The sequence below is a fragment of the Cetorhinus maximus genome, chromosome 16, assembly GCF_964194155.1.
Source record: "Cetorhinus maximus chromosome 16, sCetMax3.hap1.1, whole genome shotgun sequence".
NCBI classification, from domain to species: domain Eukaryota; kingdom Metazoa; phylum Chordata; class Chondrichthyes; order Lamniformes; family Cetorhinidae; genus Cetorhinus; species Cetorhinus maximus.
Window position 1 is genome coordinate 1,887,705 of NC_135894.1, and position 18,655 is coordinate 1,906,359.

The following is an 18,655-nucleotide window of genomic DNA, read 5'->3' on the forward strand; positions in this document are numbered from 1 at the left end:
GGTTAGAATATAGCGCAGGAACTCAATTGTTGTGCAGACAGGGGAGTCTCGCACATTGCTTGTGACATCACAAAACCAATGGGTGTTCCTGAGAAAATACCTACCTGTGAACATCAAAAAACATAAAATGTTCTTTACACAGCTCAACAAAGTCACTGTTCACAAAACCACAGCCGCTGTTCTCACGCTGCAATATTTACTTTTCAGCATCGGGCAACAAATGACCACAAATCGATCTCAGGTGCAAGTTACGGTGAACATGACAGAACAGTCAGTGGCTGCATAAAGCAAGGTGGCGTGGATATTACATATCAGGACGTTATACAGGGGGAAAAAAAAACTGTCCATGAAAATGTTTTGGAACATGTCTCAATATCAGGTCCAGGATAACGACCAGTAGATCCGCCACTGTTGTGGCCACCAGGTAACAAGTGACACATTTGATGAGACCGCAGTTTTTGCACTTTAGTATAGCAGTTGTGATTAAGTTGACTGTAAGGCATGGATATAAGTAACGGTATTATTCATCAGGCTGAGGACGATAATATCACTTTGATTGAGGAATTGCTGAATATCTCAAATGTGCAACTGCATTTAGTGATGTATTGAAATAAATGGACATGAAATAATCCACGATTTTTTACATATTGGAAGGAAACAGAGAATAAAGAGCAAACAATGCCTCTGAGGAAGGAGGGGTTTAAAGAGTGATGGGGAAATCAGACCTATTACGGAGGCACAATAGTGACTTGCGATCGAAGGCATCACGGGAGGACACAGCAGTCATGCAGGGTCTGTCACGACTGATGGTTTGCCGAGTCTGACTGGGTCAAAGCAGATCCTTGTTGGAGACGGTGTACATACCTGGAAACAATTCTCATTGTCTTCTCTTCTCTACTGACTTACACAAATACCTTTATGCAAAACATGATTTAATTCCTCCAATGTATGTAGTTTTTAAAAACAGTCACAAAACAGACTTTCTTGTATTTTTTAAAAATCAATTTAAAGCACAAAATTGTATTTATTACAAAACCAGAGGTGCAATTCAAAACCAATGCTTACTATATTGACACACAGACACACACAAAATAAAATGGTTATAGAAATGTATATGCCCTTAGATTACTAGAACTGTAGGACAGGAACTGGTCAGTTTTCTGCAGTCCTTCAGGCGGTGGTTGAACAATTTGAGGGCCTGAAGGGTTCTCACCTCGTTTCTTGAAGACAAGTCATCTCTGGCACAGAATGTTTAAATACAATTTGCTCTGCAATGTCAAACATCATTTTTTTTTTCTTCATGAACTTTTTCCCCGTTCGGTGACCATTATGTCTGTTTTCTATTGTTCACAGATTAGCATTGTCGTTATGAAGAAACTCCAAATCTCTCCTCCATTCTAGAAACAAGTTATATTGTTCTCACACACACAGGCGTACAAAATCTCACGAAAAACATTCGCTCTCACAGCCAAGTACAGAAACACACACGCTGAAGCATACACGCACATCATCGTAAACACACACACAAATACACACACTCACACATAATCAAACACGCAATCACTCAAGCACAGTTATATGAAGGCAAGGAAAGCATACACGCACACATGCAAGCACTCACCCAAAAACCGATTCTGACATACTCAAGCACTCACTCATACACACGGACGCACTCAGAATCACTCACAAATAGACACATGGACACAATCAATCACAAAAAAACAAACACAAAGAAACACACAGAAACTTGCGCACACACATGCGGATACACACGCGCAAAGAAAAACACACACATGCTTCAAGGGAATTTCAGGAATGGAAGTAAATGCTGGCTCAGCCAGCGGTACACACTTCCATAGTAATTAATTCGAAAAAACTCTCATTCACACACTCTCACACCGTGCACTCAGTAATAGACAAGCACGCCCATATGGAATGATATACAGACACAGACGCACAGAAAAATACACACGATTAAAAACACGCAAAACAAGCTCAAGCACACACACACACACACACACACACACACACACACACACACACACACACACACATATATAGGCTTAAAGAATCTTTCCCAAGCACACGCAAAAAAGCATTCGTTGCAGGACTAGAGTTTCAGCGAAACAAGTTAATGCTTTGGGGGCCAGTGTTTGAAAAACACCAGCGTAGGTGTTGTGATTTGAATTAAATACAAAAGTCAAATAAAACGGATAACAATGTCGATGAAACCATGGTAATTTTCTGTAAAATTCCATCTTGTTCTAAAATGGTTTTATGGAAGGAAAGCTGCTCTCCTTACCTGATGTGGTCCACACAAACCTCCAAACACACAACAATGTTTTTCACTCTTAAGCGCCCTATGAAATGGCTTAGGAAGACATTCAGTTGCAAGAAACCATTAGAGAGTAACAAGAAATGAGTGAATACGCACAGAATATCTGGATTCGACCTAGGCACCGGACAGAACAACGACAATCTCAGCCATGTCGGCCCTGCAATGTCCCCCTTACTAACTTCTGGGGGCTAGTGACAAAAATGGGAGAACTGTTTCAGAGGTTAGGTAAGAAACACACGAACATAGTCATTCTCACGAAATCATGCCTTAAAGGTAATGCCCCAGAAAACACCATGAACATTCTGATATATGTCCCATCCCACCAGTTGGACAGGGCAAGTAGAGGTGGCAACACATAGTTCACCAGTCGTGAGGGAGTTGGCCTGAGAGTCCTCAAAATCGACTCCAGACCCCATCAAGCCTCAGGTCATCAGGTTAAACATTGGCAAGTAAACTTACTGCTGGTCACCAGGCAACGCCATCCATCAGCTGAGAAAGCAATGCTTCTCCATGTAGGACACCACATGGAGGAAGCACTGTGGCTAACAAGGATGGATAATGTAATCTGGATTGGGGACATCAATGTCAACCTCCAAGAGTGGCTCGGCAGCAGCATTACTGACTGGGCTCCAGACCCCTAAGCGGTATAGTTGCTAGGCAGGATCTGAGTTATCATGTGGGGGGTTCATCAGGAGGGAAAGGCATATTTCACCACAACGTCACCAACTTTCATGCCGCATATGCGTCTGTCCATGACAGAATGATTAGGAGCTTTGGATAAGATGACCGGCCTTCGCATTGAGAATATCCTCCATCGTGCTGTGTGGCACGACAACAGGGCGAAATTGAATAGATTCCGAACTGATCTGGCAGCTCAAGACCGGGCGCCCATGAGACCCTGTGGGGCACTGAATTGCACTGAACAAAAATCCGCGATTTTGTGGCCTGGCATATGCCGAACTCTAACATTGCCATCAAGATAGCGGACGATCACTGATACAATGAATAGCGCATGAGGGCATGTCAAGAGCAGCACCAGGCATAACTAAAGATGAATTGACATTCTGTTGATGCTTAAAAAAATGGCTAATTTCCTGCCGACAGCATAAACTGCAAGTTATAGATAGAGCCAAGCGATTCCACAAGCAACGGATCAGCCCCAAGCTCTTCAATCCCACCACACCTATTCTGAAATGGTGGTAGATAATTAGAATGCTTACCTGAGGAGGAGGAGCCACATCCACGTCATCAATGATGGAGCAGTCCTGCTCATCAATGTAAAATAGAAGTCTGAAGCATTAGCTACAATCTTCAGCCAGAAACGCCAAGAGAATTATCAATCTCGGCCTCCTCTGGAGACCCACAGCATCTTAGACATGCCAGTATTCAGCCAAATTAATTGAATCCACATGATATCAAGAAGCGGCTGAAGGCATTGGATACTGCAAGGGCTATGGGCCCTGGCAACATTCCAGAAGTACGACCGAAGACTTGAAATCCTATTTGGCCACGCACCAAGCCAAGCGGTTCCTGCACAGCTAAAACAATGGAATCCCAGCTATGTGGAAAATTGAACAACAATGTCCTGTGGACAATAATGTAGGACAAATCAAACATGTCCAATTATCGCCCGATCAGTCTACTCTCCATCATTAGTAAATAAACGAAAGTGGTCATCAACAGTGCTATAGAGTGGCACTTGCTCAGCAATCACCTGCTACTGACGTCCAGATTGGTTTTGGCAAAGTTCATTCAGCTCCTGAACTCTTCCAGCCTTTGTTCAAACATGGGCAACGGAGATGAACTCCCGATGTGAGTTGAAACTGACTGCCTTTGACATCAAGGCAGCATTTCATTGAGTGTGACGTCAAGGAGACCGAGCAAAACGGGTCTCAATGGGAATCACAGAGCAAGCTCTCCAATAGTTGGAGTGAGGCGTAGCACAAAATGAAATGTTTGTGGTTCTCGGAAGTCAGTTATCACCGCTGAAGGACATGACCGCAGGAGTTATTCATGGTAGTGTCCTTGTCCCAAACCTTTTCAGCTGCTTCATCAATGACCTTCCTTCCAACAGCAGGTCAGAAGTGTGGAAAATCGCTGCTGAATGCAGGATGTTCAGCAGCACCATTCTTAAGATGCTGAATCAGTTCCGGTCCAAATCCCACAAGAACCTTATAAAATACAGACTTGCACTGAGAAGTGGCAATTAACATTCACACCACGCAAGCACCAGGCAGTGAATATCTCGGGAAAGGGAGAATGCAAACTTCATCCCTTGACATTCAATGGCATGACCATCACTGCATCATCCACTGTCAAGTACCTGCGGGGTAACTTTGACCAGGAACTGAACTGGACTAGCCATATAATCACTGTGGCTTCAAGAGAAGGTTGAGGCTTGGGATGATGCGACGAGTAACTCACCTCTTTACTCCCCAAAGCCTGCTCACCATCTTCAAGGCGCACGTCGGGAGCATGATGGGATATCCTCGAATTGCCTGAATGAGTGCTAATCCCGCAAAACACAAAAAGCTTGACAACATCCGGGACAAAGCAGCGAGCTTGCTTGGGACCACACCCACAAACATTTAATCCCTCCAGACGCACAGTAGCAGCATTGTGCACCATCTACAAGATGTACTGCTTGAATTCAGCAAGGTTCCTTCAATAGCACATTTGCAACACAAGAAGCAGGGCATCTAGAATGACAACAGCATCAGACAGATGGGGGCAACACCACGTAGAATATCTCTTTAAAGTCGCTCAGCCTCCCGGATTGGAATTATATTTCCATTTTTCACTGCCACCATGGGTACAAAATCTTCAAACTCCCATACTAACAGCATTATTGGGTGTGCATATGCAACGGACATTGCAGTGGTACAAGAAGTAAGCTCACCCCCAAATTCCTGAGGGGCAACGTCAGGTAATCCCACATACATGACTGAATAAAACAAAACCGGGAAACACACACATACACACACATACACACACTTGCACACACAAACAGAAAAGCACAGACACGGAGAAACTATTGCGCACATACACACGCACAAAGAAAAATGCACAAACGCACAAACACACAGATTCATTCAGACTGAAAGGCATGTATTCCGAAGAACTCCAAAACATGCTGGAGCACACCCTTATGCACACATGCTTGCACGAACACATGCAGGCCGACAAAAGGTATTAAACAATCTCTGATTCTCTCTTACACACGTTCAAATGTGCCTTCACATGCACATAAAATAAAACGAACTGAAAACACACAAACACAGTCGGTCTCTCCATTACACGCACGCACAAACAAACACACAGAATCTCAAGTACACACAAACGAACTCATATGAAGGCGCACAAGCACTGACACCCGCACACAATCAAGCACAGACACATCCTCGCCCACCCACACAGAGGCAGTCACACTCATACACCCAGGCATGCTCTCAGCCTCTCTCACTCTTTCAAACACATACACATGCAAACGTACAGGCAGAAAGTGAGAGACACTCTCTCTCACACACACACACGCACACAGTCAATCAAATACACAAAGAGAGATATGCATAGGGAGAGACAAACACATACAAAAAAATGAGCTGACACACAAACGGAATCAAATACGTAAACACAATAATCATAACGCACACACAGAAACATCATTCTACCTCCTCTCTCTCTCCCCTCCCCTCTCTCCCTCTCTCTCTTTCTATCTCTCTCACTCCCCCTATCTGTATCTCTCTTTCACCCTCTCTCTCAGATGGAAACACACCCACACGCACCCACAAACGCAAACACAAGCACTCTCATATATAATCTCTCAGGCTTATATAGGCTCAGAAATAATCGTACTCGCAAGCAGAAGCACTCAGGCAGAAACACACACACAAACCTGCACACATACATACACACACGCAAAATCAGACACTCACACAGGCACACACAAATATCATCTCTCTCTCTTACACAACCACACACACTCTCAAACAATCACACACACACTGAGTCGCGCTCAGGCGCACACGCACACACACATTTAATCAAATACACATGGACATAAATGACCAGACACACTAACACAAAAGGAGTGCAAACGCCTGCACACAATCTCTCACACACACAGTAACACAGAAGGAAACAGCAGCCATATACAAACATACACACACAAACTCACAAATAATCACATACACAAAAGTACATACATGCACATGCAAATGCAAACACAAACACACATATATGCACACGCATACATTCTCACATGCACACCGATGCAAACATCCTCTCACAAACAGACACTAATGGATACAGATATTCACATATACATAAACACCCACACAAACTCAGACACACACATACAGCATGTCGCATTCTCTCTCTAACACACACATGAAAATGCACACACAAAATCACATGCACACACAGAGGCATGCAGAGGCAGAGACATACATACAAAAATTGAAAGGCAAACAGGCAGAATCAAACAAACTATGACACCGTAATGACCGTATCACCAGCACAAAAAAGTAATTTGCCTCTCTCTCTCTCTCTCTCTGCTTCTCTGTATCTCTCTCTGTATCTCTCTCTCTCTCTCTCTCCCTCTCTCTCTCTCTCTTTCTTTATGTCTCTCAGGCACAGGCATATAAAACACACACATGCACACGCGCACCCACTAATACACATAGAATGTCTCACAAGCACTCTCTCAGACGTGGACAGGCAAAGGAACAAATGAGCTCACAGGCAAACAGAAACACATCTGCAGATCCACACATACAGAAACACCTATATACACATATACTCATAACCAGGCACGGGAACACAAAGACACGGACAGGAACACACATAGGTGCAGACACTCACACAGACACTAACAAAATATTCACAAAAACACACAGGTGAGGTCGCACACAAACGCACAATTTAATGCACAACCAAACGCACACGCACACACACACATACAGAGAGACCGTCACACATAAGGATCCCACAGCCACATACATATGGACACACACACAAAAACACACAAAAGCACACATGCACACAGACACGGACAAACCCACTTACAAGTGCACACCAGTGCACACGCACTATCACATGGACACTGTTATGAATGCACGGATTCACATATACTTAAGTGTACACACAAACACAGGCAAAAAATACACACAGACAAAAATACATGCACAAGCAGACACAATCACAGAGGCAAATAGACACGCACCTGCACACACAAACACACACATGCACAAACACACTCAAAGTTGCAGACTCTTTCTGACGTACATAAGTATATGCACACACACAATCACGTAAACATGCAGACATGTGCCGAAAAATTACGCCGTTAGCAAAAAATGAACAGTTACCCATATAGAATCAAACAGACTGTTCACACTGACAACAGCACCCATACCAAAATATCATTCTCTCCCTCTCTCTCCTTCTCACTACCTCCCTCTCTTATTTATCCATCTCCCCCTCATCTCTATATCGCTCTCACTCTATATAACACTTTCCCTCTCTCTCTCTCACTTCCTCTCTCTCTCACTCCCAATCTCTCTCTCATGCACACACAGACAAATGGAAGCATACACCTACAAAAACAAAACCAAGTATCTCAGGCATGGACAGGCACAGAAACAACCACACACACGCGCAAACAGAAGCACACACAGAAGAAAAAAATCACAGGATCGCTCCCTCATACACATGCACATTAACACACACAATTATCTACACACACAGAGATAGGCCCAGGCAGTTACGGACATATCCAAAAACTGAACAGGGACACATACAGAATCAATCAGCCTATACACAGTGACCATATCACCCACACAGAAGGATCAATGTTCTCTCCCTCTCTCTCTCACGCACACACGCACTCTCACACACGCACTCACACACACACACACAGACACACACACACACACACACACACACACACACACAATCTCTCACAGTAACTCACGCAGACGCGCACAGACACAGAATCAAAAGCACATAGGCACAAAAAGAAGCTCTCACACATAATCAAGCACACACACACACACACATACGCAAGCACAGTCAGACTCACATGCAGACGCATATAAGCGCACACACACAATCTCTCATGAACACTTTCTGATTTACATACACGCACAGAAGCACAAACGCATAAAAAACGTTTCAACACACACTTAAATACAGACACAAACGCGCACACAACCAACATATACACAGAAAACTAAAAGAGACAGTCAGACACAAGTACATCGCACACAAGCATACTTCAACAAGCTCTCACTCGCACATCAGACACACGAAAAATTAAAAAACGCACACACAAACAGAAAAACACACTTGCACACTCATACACTCGCACACAAGCACTCACATTCATTCAACCAGAAAATCCAATATACATAACTACAAACACATTCACAATCCGAAACAAATATGCAAACACACAAACACAGAAGCACACACTCACACACACTTACACACACACACATGCGTGCACAAAAAAATAAAAACATGCAAACATATACGGAGTCACAGGCACACAGGTACGCTCAGGCACTCAAAAAATGCAAGCACACTCAAGCACAAACGTTCTCACATTTCTCAAGAACAATTATGGATTGAAAATTAATGCTGTTATAGTCAGCGAAGCCCACATCCCCTAAAAATAATGTTATACCCTCACAAACCCACTTACATGCACACAAATATACACAAACAAGCACACATGCACATGTGTGCATACAAACACAAACACGCACGCTCACATGCAAACAAAAACACAAACATGCACACACGAAACAGTCATACACTCAACCCTCTGCACAGAAATACCAAAAGTGCACACGGGCTCTCAGACCCATACTCACACACACATACGCTTGCACACATGCACATACATTCGGTCACATATTCACACACACACACAGACGAACACACATGCTCACAAAAGCACTCGCATACACAATTCATTCACAGGAAAATACACATGTACACATACACACACTCACGAGCACACACACAGACACATATAGACACACCAGAACAGGCGGAAAAAAGTTCACGCTCAGACAAACAAAAACTCTTGCATTAACACACTGTTAAACACACACACACGCACACTCAGAGACACATACAAATTCTCACACCCAAGGCACACACAGACACACACACACACAGACACACACACAAACACAAACACACACAGACACACACGCACACACACACGGACACAAACAGACACAGGAATAAAGTGAAACATATGCAACGACTTACATTCTCAGGGCACTGTCCATATGCACGCTGGCATACTTATACACTGTCTTGCATTCGCAAACACAAGCTCAATAATGTCACGCTCAGTCTCTCTTATGAACTTATACACATATGCACACACAGAAATATACATAGACACTCACACACACATTGCCACACAAACTATTTCTCTCTCTCTCCCTCTCTCTCTCTCTCTCTCACACGCACAAACTAACAATAAATCCAAAGGATATGTGCACATATGCACACATAATCACGCGCAAAATTATGCAAACATACGCATACATAATTGCGGAAAAAGCAACACTCACCTTCACAAACACGCAGACTCTCATTATCATTTTCTGGAACACAAACGCTCAGAAACACGCTGAAACACAAGCGCACAAGCACGCACATGTGCATGCACACACACACTGGAAATGAAAAAGTTTAAAACACGATGTAAGCTCACACGGAAATGTTCACAGGCAGAGAGGCGTTCACACAAATGCTCGCAGTCTAACGCAGTAATACATGCATACAATCACTGAACGCTCCCTTTCGCTCTCTCTCTCTTTCTAGTTCTCTGTGTTACTCAAATGCACATTTATGAACGCGCACATGCACATACCCACACACAGATACACACACACGTACAAGGAAATGCAAATACACATAAAAGCCCAAAAACGCATTCACACAAACTACTGCACACACGCGCATACACACGTACACACACAGATAAAGAAACTCATGCAAACACAACCACTTTCACACATGCAGAAGCACATCCATATCCACGTAGAAATACACACAGAGTCATATGCAGACCGGTACTCAAAAAATTATCACTCTCATCCTCCCTTATACACTCTCGCATGAACACACACCTGCACTCACTGAAACAATCCGAATCACACACATAAACGATGTGACACAAACTCTATCTGCAGCTCAAACAAACAGATACACACACACAAACACACACATTCAAATAAATGGACACACATATCGATGCACACACACTCACGCAGATAAGGTTGGACACATGGTCACACATTTAATTAGACAAAATGACGCACTCATTCAAAAAAGCACAAACTCTCAGAAACACTCTCTGACACACAAACGCACAGAAAACAAAGCAGCCATTCAACAACAAACATAAAACAGTCTCATAAACATATACTTAATCGTTCACGCATATAAAAACTTTCACACAAACACACACTCTCACACACTTAATAATACACTCATGAATACAGAACCGGCTCACCCAGTCCCTCTCTTTCTATTACGCACACACACACAATCATGAACAAATAAACAGTCACACACACATACACACGGAAACATACACGCACACAGATGCACACGCAGACCCCAACACATACATTAGCTCTCACACACCAGAAACTAAGGTCCAAGGTCCTTCAGGCATTGAAAGGGCCGATGCTGCGCATATGCACAAGAGCACGTACATTCACTCTGTTGACTCAGGGGGATTCTGGCCTATCCGAATCGCCTCTTCCAGTGAACTCAGCAACTCCAACGCCAAATGACGATTAGAGTGCCAGGGCACATAGCAGGTCCCTGAATGCAAGCCGAGGACATGCAAGCCTCGGCTCCTGAGAGCGCCGCTAAACAACATTAAGTCCATTAGGCTGCCTCCATCTCTGTTCTGTGTTTCGGTATCCCCTAATTTGTTGCAGCAGAGTTGGGTATCTTTGGAAGTTGAAGTTGCACAGCCTATGAAAGTCCTGTTAATCACTTCTAATTTGCTGGTGTAAATTAGCTTCACAGAAAGCTCATTTCTTATGACTACTTGATAAGATGAGCAGTATTCATGTCATGTAGATGTGAAGCATTGTTTTAAGTGCAAGGGGATGGCGGACGACACGGGGTAGGTTTTATTACCAGCGCTTTGACAAGTCTTCAGACCCAAGTGATGGTCCATCTTCAAACTCAGTGAAAACATCACTGATCCATGCTTCTCGACGGTGCTTGTAATTGCTGCTGGAATGTTACGGGCAGGTGTGACAGAGATCCATCATTCTACCCCAATGCTCTCAGGGTCTTTAAGCCGGTGCATGCACCCATGGCGTCAACATATGTGACCGATGAGACTATGCTCCAGATGCTGAATGCTTACAAAGTATCATTAAAAATTAAAGTTTTACAGGTGCAATTACCTGGAATGATCCTGATCGCACAAGGCAAGTGAGCTGCTGTCTGCCAGGCAGAATACAGACATGCGTAGAACTGCTGTGAAGATCTATGGAGTGTTCTCAAACGCCATGACGTCATAATCCTGCTGGAATCGAGTTACAACAGGGGCCTTCACTGCACCTCCGTGGCAGGAGCATTATCACAGAATATGTGCGCTGCCATCAGCTAACCCGGAACCAAACGTTCACAAATGCAATGTGAGGATCAATGGTCTCACCTCACATTATTTTGTGCTCATCCTTCACATGTCCAGCAGCTATGTGCGCCTCCCGAGTGCGCCAGGCCAGTGCGATAGCCTTATAGTCATTTTCCTTGCATCCAATGATCTCCCCAACCGCATCGACGTCGATGCCTGCCTCATGAGGGAAGAAATCCTGCTCCACCATCTCTTAATCATCCAGCTCCTCTGCCCGTAGAAGCACGAGGTTCCAAATAGTGCAGCAGGCAACGATGATGCATAACACACTCTGTCTACTATATTGCAGCTCTCCACCAAACAAGTCCAGACACCAGAACCTAATTTTGAACATTCTCGTGGTTATTTCCAGCAAGGTCCAGGTGGCAACATGAGCTTCGTTTTAGCTTCGCTCTGTTGTAGTCTGAGGCTTCCACATATGTGCCATCAGCTACTTACTCCTTTGGTAGTCATTCTTCCTGAGGGGCTATCCTGGCAGCCTTTTTGGACGCTGGAATTCGTCAGTGATCTGAGAACAACTGGTACACCCTCCTTATAGAGATCAACACACACAGGGAAATCCTGTTCCCTGAATGATCCAGGTTCCCTCACGAGTACTGGGAGACAGCAGCACCCGCTTTATGAAGCACGGACTCTGCACCCTCCTGACTTTTGCAGATACACTCCTTCAGCAAAGAGGTTCCCTCCAAACAACAGAAAGAAAGTTTGGTGACTATAGTGCTCACAATCAACTCCACTGGAAGCCATGAAAAGGAAGTGGATACAGTGTCATGTGCTCTTCTGCGACATTCTGTAAACTGTTAAGTTGAGGGCGATGCCCCTACTCGGGATGCAGCCTGGCATCGCTGCTAACAGCACGCTAGGCCTTGAGTGGGCACAGGGTACATGATGCAATTCTACACTAAAGGTGTTTATGACCATGGCGAAGGATCAGAAAACATGCCAATAATAAGCATTGCAATGAGAAGAATGAACTGTCGACATCTTGGAGGAAACTCCAAACACATTGATTCGATGAGTCACCACATCACGCTTCCCTTCTTCTAATTGCAGGAGAAGAGGGCACACAACGCTCGAAAGGTACATAAAATGGGGGTGGGGGTGCTGTCGGGGGATTGTTGAGGGGTGGTGGGGAGTCCGGGCGTGCTGGCATTTGGGATTAGCACATTATCATAATGAGAATGTGCAACTTCATGTTTTGAGAGTGCTTAGCTTTGGAGACAGTGAATGGCATCACCGAGTACTGGAAAAACTTTGCTATAATTACAGTATGAAAGAGATGTCCTGCATCACCGCTTCTCAGACCCCTTTCTGTATCTCTGACAGATCCAGGAACTGCTGCCCGAAACCCGCAGGGGGTAAGGGCTCCGACACTAGGATCAGTTACATGTGTCGAAGCACCATCACCAGTATCGCACTGAGCAAGCACAAGCCCTGGGACTCATACTGCAGGCGGTAGAAGTTTGGACATAGAACATGGAGTACGGGCCGTTGAGCAAAACACCAGTGTACAGGGGGAGGTATCAGCGACAGGGGCTTCTATTCACATTTCGCCCCAGGTGGTGGGCGGACACTCACAGTGATGTTCCTTGGGAAAGAGGTACAGAGTCTCTGAGTCTCAGTTTGGCATTCAGTATTTACACCGACAACGGCAGATTAGTGGTAATGTGAATGTGTCCCCTAAGGCATTGAGAGTTCTTTCACTCTGAATGGAAAACTCAGTGCTTATCGTTACCTCTCTATGCCTTTGCTTCAGATATCCATGATAAGCCAACATGAGAGAGTTGCCAACATCGCGCTGAGTCCCTGCAGCAGGTGTGAGACCTCCTGTACTGTGGAACTAGCTCAATAGCAATAGTAGGTGAAGAGCTTTGAACCCTGAACAGGACTATATGATGGATGGCAGATCGGTTTCTTATGGGAATGGGAAATATGCCTCAGCAGCCCACCCCGTTCAGCCATTGGGACATCAAACCAATGGCTGAACAATCTGAGCAGATGAGTGAGGGTTCGCTGAATTCTAAGGGAATATCACACTCCTCTGATTCCTCACGCCCTTGGTTAGATGGATCACCTGAAAACTAGGGCAAAGCCAGGTTGGCTGCTCTCGCTGAGATGCAGCTAGTGCAGTCTCAGAGATGGTCCCAATTGATCCCTACACAACGAAGCGTAGCAACACGATGATCACACTCATATAGCCAGATAGGTGAGCAGCCTGTCTCCACCTCCTCCTGGGGATCAAGAGTAACACGAAATCGTTTGTCCCTGATTGTAGGACACCACGGCGGTTCGAACAATCAATGGGTCATAATGATGCTTACGCAAGTTAGGTATAATCCAGAAATTAATTTATCTCCTTTCTGGCGAAATAATGTGGAAATTGTTACTGAATAAGCAATACAAACATCGAGGTTAATGCTCAGGGTCAAGACTTCAAATCCCTCCGTGGAAGCTGCTGGAACTTTAATTCAGTTAATAAGTCTGGAATATAAATTTGGTCACAGTAATGGTCCGCACAAAACCATCTTAAACGTTTTATAAATCCATATAATTGCTTAAGGTCGTACAGGAAATAAAATCTGACGACCTTACTCGGTCTGGACTACCTTGACGCCACAGCCTCAACAAAGAAGTTGACTCTTTGATACCTTCTGAAATGGCTTAGCATTGGGCTCCGGTCAATGATGAAGCCCTCTCTGCCAAGGGTAATGTCCTCTATGGCTTCCTATGCCCATTGAGGTGAACGTCGAACACGGCATCTCCAAGGCACTCCCTTGGCATTTCATCCTCGCAATCCACCTCTTCAATATCCTCCTTTTATTCATTGTACTCGACGTCCCCTTCCTCATTCGGGGATCGGCTCCCTTCTTCGCTGCCCTCCCGTTCCAGTGACAGACTCTCTCAATGCACCAATTCTTGGAACTGGCAGCAAGATACAATGATACATACAATGGAACGTGTGGATTATAGAGACTCCACCCCTCCACACCCAATCCTTCTCCCCCCACCCCCCTACCCACCCCCCTCCCCACCCGCCCCTCACCACCACCACTCCCCCTCCACCACCACCGCCTACCCCCGACTGGTTGAGGTATTTGAGCCACATCTTGATCAAATGCCTGGTTCAGTGAGAGTCCTTGAATGAATTTAGCTTTCATTCCACCTTCTCTGAATGACTCTCTGAGGCTACTGTAGGCGGCCGTAAAGACATCTTATTATATTAAGTTTTAAAATGCACTGATTGAGACATCTGGAGCCTATAATATACGAATTTCTAAATAACACCAATCAACGTTCTTGGTCGAGAATATAACCTTAACAGGTGAGTCCTGAATCTTCATTGATGAAATATAATGGAAGTTTTATTTAGAAAAATGAAATAACAAAGAATTACCTGAAATTATCGAGACAGCCATATGTCTGACTTCGAATTTACATTTAAGCAAGGTGTGTTTTTCGAAATTATCGAGAGTGAATCACGATTGTATTCAATTGATGCGATTCTGTTTACTTCTGGCTTTATTGGGACGTAGGGGAATGAGAGGTGACATAATTGAGTTTTACACTATCGTAAGGTGTCTAGATCGGGTAGACAGAAATGACCTGTTATTCCGAGTGGAGAGTTCAATTAAAAGGTGATAAAGGTTCAAGAAAATTGGTAGAAGGATTAGAGTTGACAATAGAAAAAAACTTTTTCACCAGTTCATGAAGTTATTACTGTGAACAATATTATAGGTAATATTTTTCATTTAAAATGAATCTTCAGTCTGTGGACGTGTCTTAATTCTTTTAAAGCCAGCTACTTAGGGTGCTTTGGTATGTAGAGGCTATGAAATGTAACCAGAGAGTTTCACTGCATTTGCTTGTTTTGAATATGGCATTCAAGAAGAGCGGCGAATGCTGACGCCCATCTAGAAGATAACTGGCCATATTTTGGCATTACTATTAAAATTGATGCTATGAAATGTTTTATTGTTATAGTGGTTTCATTCAGACGTTTGCGATAAACGGACAATTTACATTCAATGCGGCTGATAGATATAAATTCGCCACTTTTGTATGTTCAGGGCAGGGATATTGTGAGATCAAAAGGCAGATCAACTCTCGCCATAGGAACAAAATTGAAAACAAACATATTTTGAATGTATAAGTTAAAGATGCTGTGTCTGGTATTTGGTTAAATCAGTGGGTCACTCGCTGTTGCCTTAATAGAGTTAATTTTGGTAATTTGTTAACAGTAATGGTAGGAGTAATTTGTATCCATGTGCATATCTATTTTAACCTGTGTAAATTAATAAAATGTTTCCTTTATTTTAAAGTAAAATCTCGAGAAATGGTGGTCTAATTGCTGAATGTAGAGTCACACTTCAAACATAACACCTAAACGTACAGTTTATGACAGTCATTTATAGTTTCCCTCTGGGATTTTAAAATAAACCATCTGTACCAGCTCCATCAGCCATAACAAACCAGAGGGTGGTGGTTGTCTGGAATTCGCCGCTCGGACTGGTGGCGGAGGAATAAATTCTCAGCTCATTGTAAAAGGTGCCTGGATATGAAACATAAGGCTCTTCAACTTCAAAATATATGGGCCGAGTGCTGGAGTGTCGGATTAGAATGGTCGACACTATAATATCTACCATCTTGGACAGGATGGAATCAAAGGCCTCTTTCTAAATTTTCCGTGATTCAATCGATTGGGATGGGGCACTCCTAGAACGAATGGGAATGAGATGTCAGGAGGAGTGTCAGGCAGTGAATGGCAGAGGCGCAGAGATAAATCTTCGTTGTTTGTATAATGATTTTGCAATGAGAGAGTAAACCAAATGGGGGGTGGGGGGATGGGAGGGGGGTGGTGGTGGCGCAGCCTCGAAATTTATCAGGGAGCTCAGAATTAATGTAAGGTTTTCAAATTAATGTGGCTTGATCCAAATTAAAGGCGACCTCATCATAATAAGTTGTGTGGTTGGGGGAGGGGGAAAAGGTGCCTTTGGTAAACCGAAGGGGAACCACACGTTTTGCGGAAGAACCATTAATTCCAAAGTCAGCAATTAAACAAAAATAATGTTTCTCTGTAAATGTACCTGGGAGTATGAGATTCTCCTTCTCGGTATCTCTGACTCGGGCTCTAAGTTTCTCTTGCTCTACGACTCTGTCTCCATTCTCTCAAACTCACAATCTCATCCCACCCCCTTCCTTTCATTCTCTCTCTCTCTCTCTCTCTCCCACACACGCACACAAACACACACTCTCCTTCTCTCTATCTCTCTACCTCTATCTCACTGTCGCATTCAATCCCTCCATTTCCTTCTCTCCTTTTCACATTCGATTTCTCTTTATGTGAGTCTCCTTGTCCCTCCAGCTGTTTCATTCATTCTCTCTCTGTCTTCCCCGTCTTTCAATGCCCTGCCTCCTTATATTTCTACATCTCTCCCTCTCTCTCTCTCTCTCTCACACTCTCTCTCTCTCTCTCTCTCACTTTATATTTCTGTCTTGCTCTCTCCCTCTTTCTGTCTTTCTCTCTCCCTCTCTGTCTCAATCTCTCCATCTCTCTTTGTCACACTCCGTTCCTCCATCCGACATTGCTCTGTTTCTCTAAATCTCTCTGTATGTTTCTCTTTCTGCCGCTGCCTGTCTTCCTATTCTTCCTTCTTCTCTTCTCTCTCTCCTTCTCTGACCGCGTTCCCATTTCTGTCTGTCTCACCAAGTCCGCTTTAACCCGCAGTGCTGTCCCTGATTTGGTACCCGAACGCTTAACAGTTACCCTCCAGTTCCCTCCCTCTTTGTGACCTGAATTCCTTCGACCATTCACCCTCTGCTCTCTGGTTTTGTCTTCCCGTTTTCTGATAGAAATATCTGATAGAGATTTCGGAGTAATGGAGAGGCAGCACGGCCAATATGCAGGCAGAGCTGTCAGGAGTTGTGCATTTGTGTCAATTAGAGAGTGATAACAATGATGGACTGGCAGCACAGACAATGGGTCGACAGAGCAGATAGGGGTGGGATCTTTCCTATCCACTGAATCTGATGGATCACGATGACGGAAAGGAAGCCCACGCAATTGCGGTTTAAGGAAGTTCAGAGGTGGGTATCATGTCAAATTACTGACCAACAGTGATGTTGGAAAGGCAATCCGGTGAATTTGGTGGGGTGGGGGTGTGTGTGTGTATGGGGTGGCGTTGGGCGGGGGGGGGGGGGGGGGGGGGGGGGAATCACTTTATGTTGTGTGTTTTTATGTCAAGTTAATGAGAGCTATCCATGGTCAGAAGATGATCGGCAAAAGGGAGGATAGAAATGTTAGGAGGTGTTTATATCTGTCCATTCCGTAAGCGATATCAATAATTATCATGCAGCGCACCAATGGGAGGGCTGAATTGTTAGGGGTTTTCATATTTATCTGTCCAATCAGTGAGTGGTGCCGAAGATGCACTGGATCCATGGCCAATGGAATCTCTAAGTATTGCCCTCTTCTCATCATTAAATCAATTGAAGAATTAGAGTAAAAGAGTATTTCAGCATATTCTTAAGCTGTTGTCTGAACAGAGTCTGTGTCACGGCATAAATCACAATGTTAGTGCAGCAGCTCAGGAATTGCAACATGAAGTCCAACTCCATCACAAACAGAT